The following is a 10,159-nucleotide window of genomic DNA, read 5'->3' on the forward strand; positions in this document are numbered from 1 at the left end:
TTTCGTCAAAAAAGTCTTTTTATTTCTGCTCTTCTTGTGAATTCCTTACATTAAGGCCATGTCAGGAAACCTTAGTCCTTCTTTTTTTCCTAAGCAAGTGTTGGACTTTTGCGTGTCAACATGCAGAAGTTGGTTGCTCTTGATCATGTAGAAGGGGCACGGTAGCCCCCATAGAGGGCTCCTCCTCAGCCTTCTCTTCCAGGAATCTGGAGGGAACCACTAGAGAGAACGCTCTCTCACTGGTGACTCCTCTCTGCCCTCGCTCGCTCCAGTTCTCCGGGCTGCCAAGGTTGCCAAGTGCGTTGGGACGACGGCTGTGGATGTGCTCATGGAGAGATCCTTAAGAGTCGCTCGGGGCGCTTGGCTCCATGGACCGAAGGCCAGTGGGATCGGATTCCTGCCTCGCCTCTGTAGAGGGATTACAAGCTCCGAGATGCAAAACTGGCCCAGGGAGGAAAATAGATCCCACTATGGGCATGCTCGCACTAGGGAGTCAGATTGAACGGGTTCCTGGACTCCTATTTTGATGATCTCTCAGATCCAGCAGTGGCAAAGCACGGGGGCCCGCCTCAAGCCTACCTCCGAGATTGGGACTGTGGATGGATCTGGATCTCGATTGGGAGTAGGCTTCCGTGCTTGTTCTCGCTCTCCGGCCCCCAGGATTGGGGGTCGGGTGACATGTACCAAATACCCCTGGCTATCGAGGGGAAGCTTGAGGAGCTGTCATCCGAGGAGAGGATGCCGAACTCCGGCGAGGACCCCTACCACTATCCTCGATCTAATTTCCCTCCTCTCTAAAGCGCCGCAGCTTAAAGTTGAAGTGGTCTAACCAAGTGGGAAGCGCAAGAAGGCTGGTCCGCGAACGAAAGTACTGGGAGGAGGAGAGGGAGAAACTGCAACAGGACCGCTAAGCTCCTGCCAAACGGCCTCAAGCCAAGCAAGTACAACTTTGAGTTGAACTGTACAAAGATGCACTACAAATCGCCAGTACCACTAGAATTTATCGATCCATGACAAAGTCCTGGACTAATCCTGCTGGACCTCGAGCGCCAGAGGGAAAGCATCAAAGCCAATCCGTTTAGCGCAAAGTGAGCTGGACCGTGAGCTCTACAGCTGGGATCTAACAAGCCAAACTGGGTCTGTGAAAGAAGGGCCCTACACGCTTCATCAAGACGCCTTTGGATGCTGTAAGGGAGAGGGGAATTAGCTACCCTTGGAAGAGGATTCTGAAAAAACGACAGCGCAGACAACGCTAAGCACGGGATTATAATTTTCACCCCCCGGCTCCCGCCAGTGCTCCTCCTGCCGTGGGATCAGTCCCGTGCTAGACCACCTCCAATTCCACCCCGAATGCCCGCCGCTCCCTTACCATTAGAAGAACACCGGCACCAGGTCCAGCTCTCCTCTTGGTCTCGGGTGGTGCCTCCACCGGCTCCGGCAGCCCCTGTACCAATCACGCCGCCCACCATTACAGCCACAGCCTCAGCGAAAGTGCCCAGAATGCGGCGGAGAGGGGATACTACAGACTCCCCCCATTCCGGGCCCGCTTGGACGGCACCGCTTCTCTAGATCTTTACCTTTATTTCATCCTTCCAACTGGATGCGCATATGGAGGAGTTCGATGACTTATATCGGGTCTGAACGTGAGAAAATCCTCAGAGATATCGGGTCCGTCTTGGATGGGGGGGGTGGCAGCGGATTGGTTGTGCAGTGAGCAGTTTTCGAAAGCAACAAGATGTGAAGACACGCCGGGCAGACGTGGCTGGATTCCTTCTGAAGCCTTATGCGCGCTTCTTTTCGCTTTTCCACGACCCTAGATGCTGGAAAATGAAGCTATTCGGGCTGACAGTCAAAACCATTCAGCAGGGCAAAATCCGCCTCCTTTTGCCGAATTCGCCCGTGAGTTTCATAGCAATGCTGCCAAACTCCCCCCAGATTGGCTTGGAACGCATGAAGTGTGAACACTTTGGCGAAGGCTGTAGAATAGCAAACTTCGAGAGACGGGTGCTTCTGGATCCGCATTCCCCCGCACTATCACGCCGAATGGGATCAGAGCTGGGATCGCAGGGGTAGCAGCCTCGGCCTGGACTACGCTTCGTGCTTTCACGGGGCGCCAGCTTACCCACCACCCCGGGCCACTCACCCCGGTTCCTCAGTAAAATCAGTCCGGGCAGCGCCCGTTTCTACTGAAACCACTTCAGAACGCCGCCGCCCGGTTGGGGGATTGTGCCTCTACTGGCGGTGGCCCGGGCCACTTGGCTAAGCCAATTGCCCAAAAAAGAAACAGAAAAACTCCCTGTTCCGGCGTCCACGCTGCTCTCCCTCCGCCAAGCCCCCACGGGCGGTCTGGGACCCTCCGCCTTTACAGGTTCTACCAAAGCGGTCTCCCGAGGGACCGACTTCTGAGGGAAGGAGAAGCGGCAGTTCGCTGCCTTCGGGTCCGCACTGCGTGGACACATGGGACCTACTCCTGACTCGGTGAGTGAAGGCATAAAGCCCATTAACATCTCAAATGCTTACGCTTGGCACAACCCTCGGGCTAAACATACTGCAGCATCTATCTGGCCTTCAGCTCCCTGCGTTGATTCCGGGTTGCTCCCACTGTTTAATGCGGCCCCCCAGAGTGGCTGAGTGGAGCACGGCTTAGACCGGATCCCCTTAGGTGAAACCCATCCCGTTTCCTACTCCAAATGGATGGAGTCGCTCAGAGGCGCTACAGAGGGTCCAAAGGCTTGGTTTTAAAACGCGAACCCTGTCCCTCCTCCTCGTTGTGCTGATCACTGGGAAGAGAATTAGCTTCATCCTAGTCTCCGGTTGCCAAACATTCTATTGTTTTTTGGGTAATGCCAAGTGGTTGCTGCTACATGAACCAAAAATTTGTTTTGGAAGGAAGCGGATCCTGGAATTCACAAGATCCTCCTGTGGGGAGATATGAACTGGCCCGAGGAAAGAACTGCTCACAAATGGTCCCCTGCCCCCCGCCCAAGTTTCCGCGGCAGCTTTAAACGCCTCCGAGTCCTACCGACCCCGTGAGCCATCCCTCAAATGTAATCCAGGACTTGGCTAGAGATTGTTTCAAAGAACAGGGAGTGCGACTCAATTGCCCCCCCATAGGGATACCTGATTGTAAGATTTTATTGCAACCCGGAGCTCAGCTACCCAAGGGGCCGATATCACTGCAGCCGAGTCCCATCGAGGAGAAGCGAACTCCGTGCCTTCCTAGAAGCAATCAAAACCTCCAGTCCAGCGGATTTCCATAAGGGAGAGCAACCAAACACACGCGATGCTGCCCCGGTTCTTTTCGTTCAAGTAAGAAAAAAGATGGATCAGTAAAGATTGTAAAATGCTGATTATCGTGGATTGAATGCTGTTTCCATGTCCAACAAATATCCCTTGCCTTTAATCAAAGACCTTTTAGATGCGCTAGGCAAGGGCCGGATCTTTGCACTTAAATTTGGATCTGAGGAGAAGCCATACCATCCCGAGTCAAGAATTCAAGAGGAGGGGCTATGAACACCTGACTGCGTTTAATACAAAGTTTGGACAATATGAATATTTAATAATATAATTTAATATTTAATAATAATAATAATTGCAGCAAGGAGTGATCTTTGTAGGGAGCTGGTGGCAGCAGCTTCCTCTGCTGTTAGCTGGTGCCCTCCTCAGCCTCTATCACTTCTCCTGGGGTTTGCTGAGGTGCTTAGTTTTGGCACCTTTCATTTTTAAATATTAGCTACTAGATTAGAGTTAGGGTTATTATAGTATGTTAGTCTAGTCTAGTTAGTATTGTTGTTTTGAATACTTGATTTAGTTTTGTACTAACTCAGTGTAGATTAGATTGCAGCTGGATTAGCCCAGTTTGCTTATTATTGTTAGTAATTTTGGTGGAATCAGTGGCTAGCCTGGGGCCCGCGATGTTGTGGAGTTCTGGGTGATTTGGTGGCGGGAGATAGGGAGGGATGGGGGCACCACCTCATGGGGCCAGGGATTCCAGTGTTAATGGGGCCGGGGTACTATTATTGTTGGCTGGCTGACCTCTATGATAGAAGGCAGGGCGAGATATGGTTATGCTCGCTTCGCCTTCTGACCTCCGATCCTATCCCGAGGAATGAGGATGGTTGGGTTCAGAGAAAATACCCTGCTTAGATCCCTGGTGTTGTCTACAATGCCAGGTCCATCAATAATAAGACACCCAGTTCTCCAGGACTCATCTCGGAGATCAACAGATGGACCTGGCTTGCATCACCGAAACCTGGAGTAAGGTGACGGTGAGACCCGTCGCCTTGGGCGAAGTCAGCGCCACCAGGTTTCCAGCGATGTCTTCACCGGGCTCTCGAGCACAGGGCCGGGGAGGCAGGTCAATGGCGATGTTCATCCGTGATTCAATTCCCTTCAGGGCTGTCCCTGTCCCGAAGATCACCGGGCATGGAATGTGTCGGCTCTAGAGTGGTTGGCCTTGGAGAGGTTAGTCCGTCCTTTTGGTGTACCCGATGCGCCCTAAGCACATTCTGGGAATGACCTGCCACAGTTGCTGGAGGTGGTGGCTGACTGGAAGTTGCGGTTCTCGACTTATTGTCCTGGGTGACTTCCAGCGTCCATGTCGATACGCCTCACAATGTGCGGCGTGACCGTGGACCTGTGAGTGTCAATCCATGGCGACACTAGGCCTCTCCTTAGTAAACTCTGGCCCCACTCGCCAAGAGGGCTGGTCACCGCGCTGGATTTGGTCTTCGGTTCAGGGATTGACTTGGTCGTATCCCTCTATAGATGAAATTACCATGGTCCGACCATTTTGCCCTTGAAGGTTCGGATGGACCTGCGGCTGGCCAACCCTGTCTAGGCTGACGGGCTGATTTATGTCTCGCCAGCGGAGACTTATGGATCCAATTGGTTTCCCCTGGAATGCTCCTGCGGGATCCTTGAACCTGCCGGTACTTTCGATGAGCAGGTGGAGAGTTGGAAATTCCCGACTCTCCGATGCCATCGAGGTTGTTGCCCCGGCGTTCTTCTCTAAGCTACCCGTTCTCGAAGGGCTGGGCCTCTATGGTGAGTACTGTGGAGCTCCGCCATATGAAAGCGAGATCAGGCGTCTGGAAGCGAAGCGTGGAGGAAATCTCGTGTGACGAAGTGGCGCGGAAACATTCCTTATAGGACGTTTATGAAGGCCTATGAGATGGCGGCACGAAAGAAGAGGCGAAGAGGAGCTTTCTTCTCCTCTCTGCAGCATCCGCTAGGCTCTCGCCCGGCACAATTGTTTCGTGTAGATTCGGTCTTTGACCTCGCTTGTCGGAGGGTTCTATAAAATTCTCAATTGACTAGTTAGGCTGTGAGGCATTCATGAAGGCTTTTGCGGATAAAAATCACATCACTCCGCCAGTGACCTTCCCCTACACTTTGTCTACAATTGAAGTGAAGACTGGAGGCTCCCTTGCCGTCATTCAGGCCGCTCCATGTTTTACTTAGTTTTACCTGCTCTCGAAGCCGCCGCTGTTGACAGGGCCTTGGCTGCTGTTAGACCACCTACTACCTGTCCTTCTGGATCCGTGCCCCTCCTGGCTTCTTGTTAAGCTTTGCCGGGAGGAGCTAACGACCCACCTGTTGAAGATTATCAATGGCTCCCTTGAGGCAAGAAGGGCAGCGCTTTCGGGTGGAGTTGAAGAGAAGCAGCTGATGGTCAGCCCACTCTTGAAATCGACTCATCCTTAGGATCCCTGGCGATCTGGCCAATTCACCGCCAGCTTCCGTCTCGAGATCTTTTCGTTTCTGGGGAAGGTAATTGAGAGAGTTAGGGTGTTAAGGAGCAGCTTCAGGGTTTCCCTGGATGGCGATCGGCGTTAAGATTCGATCCCTTCCAGTCTGGCTTCCGCGGCAGGCTGGGCATGGGATGAGAGACTGTCCTCGTCGCCCGTCACCAGATGCAGCTCCGGTATCTGCAGCCACTTGACCCGTAAGCGGATGCGCTGTTAGTAATTGTTAGATCTGACACGCGGCGCTTTGATATGGTCGGACCACGATCCATTTTGGCCCACCGCCTGCAACAGCGGCTTCGAGTCGCGGGGCACTGTCGCTTCAATGGATTGCCTCTCGTTCCTCCGGGATCGAGATCAGCAAGAAGAGGTGTGGTTAGTAAGGGACCAAGCCTCCCGGCGGTGCCCACTTCATTGTGTAGAGTACCCTCAGGGGCGCTATTGTCCCCGCTTGTTATTTAATATCTACATGCGATCCCCTTGCTCAGCTGGTAATGCCGGAGACTTTGGAGGCTGATTCTGTCATCGAATGCGCTGATGACACTCAGCTCGTCTGTTGATGGAGGGGGGGGGCGATTAAATCGCCCTGCAACTCTCCAGCACTGTTTGGAGGCAGTTAGCACAGTTGGATTTACCCAACAAGAGCGGGTTAAAACCTCAATCCATCGAAGACGGAGATCCTCTGAAGCTTGGTGGTGGGGGGGAGGGGGAATTTCCAGCGCCCGGTGTGGGAGGGGGGGGCCTTATTGGCGCCGGCCCCTCCAGTCACCAGAGCCTGGAAGTCCACCTGGATTAGATCTCTTTCAATGGAGACCCAGGTGGGCCCATATAACCAGTTGCGTTTTTCGCATCTTCGACAGGCCCGGGCGGCTGGCTCCCTTCCTCTTGCCTTGAATACCAGCCCACGGTGATCCATTACAGCGGTCACCTCCAGAGTTGGACTATTGTAACTTCATCTTCATCGGAGCCTACCCTTTGAGGTTGATCCGGAAGTTACAACTGGTCCAGAATGCAGCGGCCCGCTTTGCTCACGGGAGGCGCTTTCCGTGACCATATTCGACCAATACTATTAATGTCGCTTTACACTGGCTCCCGGTTGAATTCGGATTGTCTTCAAGGTATGGGTGCTTGCAGCTTGGGGCGTCTTTACGCTGACCTGGGACCTCTCAGTACCTCCGGGACCGCGTACCCCATATGTCAATACTAGGCCTCTGCGCTCAGCAGAAGCCAATTTACTATTAGTCCCTGGCCCCTCAATGATCGCGGCTGGCCTCCACTTTCGGGCCAGGACTTTTACAACCCTAGCCCCTGCCTGGTGGAACACTCTTCCTCCAGCTGTCCGGGCCCTCTTGGGATGAGTTCCGCGGGGCCTGCAAGCTGGTGTTCCACCGGAACGCTGGATCCAACCGTTGACTGTGATGCCCCCTTCACCCTCCTATGTTTGGGAGCTCGTACTATCTATGTGACCCATGCTTTTTTCTCCCCTCGCAAGAGGCTCCTAATAGGGAATTCTGCGGCATTGCTTATTGTTTATTGTTTATTGTTTTATTATTTTGCTGCATTTTAAAATCTAATTCTAAAATTCGGTTTTACAGTCTATATGTATCACAGAGAATTTATAGTTGTTAATCGTAAGAGCCCAGCCGAGGATTAGGCGGTATATAAAGACCGATAAATAAATAAAAAAAAAATAATGCCCGCCAGTTAAGTGGGGCCCCCGGAGTCGTTCATGGCTTTAATCAGCGAGGGTACTGCATGATTTACTATACAAGCCAAAGGAGTAGTCGTTTATCTGAAGACGGCGTATTAATTTGTCCGGAAACTTTGGAGGAACACGAATCCTTAGTTAGGGAGGTACTGCACAGCGTTTGCTTGACGGATTCTCTGTTTGCAAAGCTCTCAAAATGTTGTTTCCATCAACCCTCCATTGATTATCTGGGCTATCGGATCTCCTCTGATGGGTTGGCAAATGGATCCTGCAAAATAGAAGCTGTTACTACAATGGCCAGCCCCCACCACTAGGAAGGAACTGCAGTCTTTCCTAGGCTTTGCAAACTTCTATAAATTGATTTTATACCCCAATTTGCTGGAACTGGACCTCTACTCTTTTGACTGATCTTTTACGCACCAAGGGGAAGGATTCACAGGCAACTAAACCCGGGGCCCCCTCGCGGGTCTCCTGGAATGTCAACTAGCTTTTCCAGCGCTTTAAAATCAGACGCATTTACTTCTGAGCTCCTCTGTCTTAAAACATCCCGACCCTGACCTCCCTTTCCTCGTTCACGTGGTGCCCGGACAAAGCGCAAACGGGCGCTGCCCTCCTGCAGAAGAAAAAATAAAGATGGAAAACTTGTGCCATTGTGCTTTTCATTTGTCAAAAAAAAGCTTTCAGGCTCTGAACTCAACTGGACTGGGTGGGAGACAAGGAGGCAGCTGCGATTAAGGCTGACTCTTAGCACCTGATCACTGGCTTGAGGGGAGCCAAACACCCTTCCAGGTTTGGCCTCAGATCACCAAGAACTTAGCCGCCCTCTCTACCCCCCCCCCCCTCAAGATGTCTGCAAAGTAAACAGCTCCGCTGGGCTGACTTTTTTTTCTCCTTCTCCTTCATTAAGTCCATTTCTTCCCTGGAAAAAACTAATAAACTGGCCCGATGCCTTTGTCTGCCGTCTGCCGGGAGGGGAGTGTGTCTGCTTCCATACGGGATATTCCGCGCGCCATCCTCTCCCCTCCCAACTCCAGTTTAGCCGTCACCCGATGCGCCAGAAGCTGCTCCTCCTCCGCCCGTTCCTCAACATCGTCTCCCCTTCCTCACGGGAACTCGAGGAGGCGGGTCTTCATGAGCCACCAGCGGAGGAAGGGGACTCCCAGCTGCGTTTGAGAGGGTGGCGTCTGGAAAAGGGGTGGAGCTGGTAGTATGTGCCCCCCCAACTACGTGGCAGGTTCTTCTGAAGCCTCGCCACGATGCCAGATAGGCTGGACATTTTGCTTTCTCAAGATTCTTTGCATCTGGCTGGAAGTAGCCAGTTTTGGGTGGCTATCTATGCTAAGGACATTGAAGCCCTATATCAAGGGGTGTGCGGGTTTTCGCAGCGGTAAAAAACTATTCTCGAGCAAGCCCCATGGTCTTTTTTGAAGCGGCTCCCCGTGGCAGCCAGACCCTGGGAGGTTATCTCGATGGATTTATTATTACAGATTTGCTCTGAAAGCCAGGGTAACACAGGTGTTGTGGGTGGTGGTGGATTTATTCTCTAAACAAAGCCCATTTTGTTCCCTTCGCTCCACCATCCCCATCCGCACCGAGGTTAGCGCGCTTTGTTTGTTCAACATATTTATCGCCTGCACTCCTCTCCGTCAAGGTGAATTTGTCCGACCCCTTGACCCCAATTTGTCTGGCGAAGTTCTGGAAGGCCTTTCTCGAGTTCGGTGGGGTCCACCCCGACCGTACACGCTTCCCCTACCACGCCTTCAAAGCGGCGGGGAGTCGGGGAGAGAAGAGCGAACAGAACTCTAGAACAGTATTTGCGTTTATTACACACTAATCTACCACATCAGAATAATTGGTGTAGATTGATCCCATTTTGCAGAGTATACCTATAACAAAAGCGCCATCCATAGTAGCACGCCAGAAAAAACTCCTCTTTGAAATCGTGGTGTCACAGTGGATTACCGTTCTCCACCCACTAACCCCCTAACTCCTCACAGGGGAGTTGCACCGAAGTTCGAGCAATGGATTTCTTCCCTGGCCGAGGGATGGAAATCGGGTTCAAACCGCCATTCTGCAGCAAGCGAAGGAGTCCCAAAAGTTCCAGGCCCGGATAAGCACCGCTCGGACTTCCGTTCTTGCGCTGTAGGAGCTTGGAGTTTGTTGTCTACTAAGAACCTTCAGGGGCGTTCATAAATATACTCAAAATTAGGCAAAAAAATTAGGTGGGGCCTTTTAGGATTACAAAAGTGATTACTAATGATGAGACTGTCTTGGCCTGGATCTGCCTAATTTCTTTAAGTAACATTCATCCGTTTTCATTCCAGTTTACTCCAAGGAGGCTCCCGGTTCCGATGCTTGGTACGACCATCCGGAGATACCCCCGCCGACCATAATTGATGGTCTAAACTCACTCACGAAATTGGCGCTTATCCTGGACTCGTTTTAATCGTAATCGCTGTGCAGTATTTGGTTTTCTTGGGTGGGAGTATTCATCTGGCCATAATCAATGGGTATACTTGGAAAACATAGAGGCCCCCTCCCTATTGTGCAGGCATTCCATCGTGCCTTTCACTCCAGAAGCTTGGTGGGGAGGGTTTTGTTAGGAGAGGCAGAATGTAAAGGCCTTTCAGTGGAGACTGGAATCTCTTTACAGTGGTTTTAACCTTGACTGAGTTCTTAGGCTCGGGCGATGAGCCAGTCACAG

This window comes from Sphaerodactylus townsendi, linkage group LG11 (assembly GCF_021028975.2).
Source record: "Sphaerodactylus townsendi isolate TG3544 linkage group LG11, MPM_Stown_v2.3, whole genome shotgun sequence".
Lineage (NCBI taxonomy): Eukaryota > Metazoa > Chordata > Lepidosauria > Squamata > Sphaerodactylidae > Sphaerodactylus > Sphaerodactylus townsendi.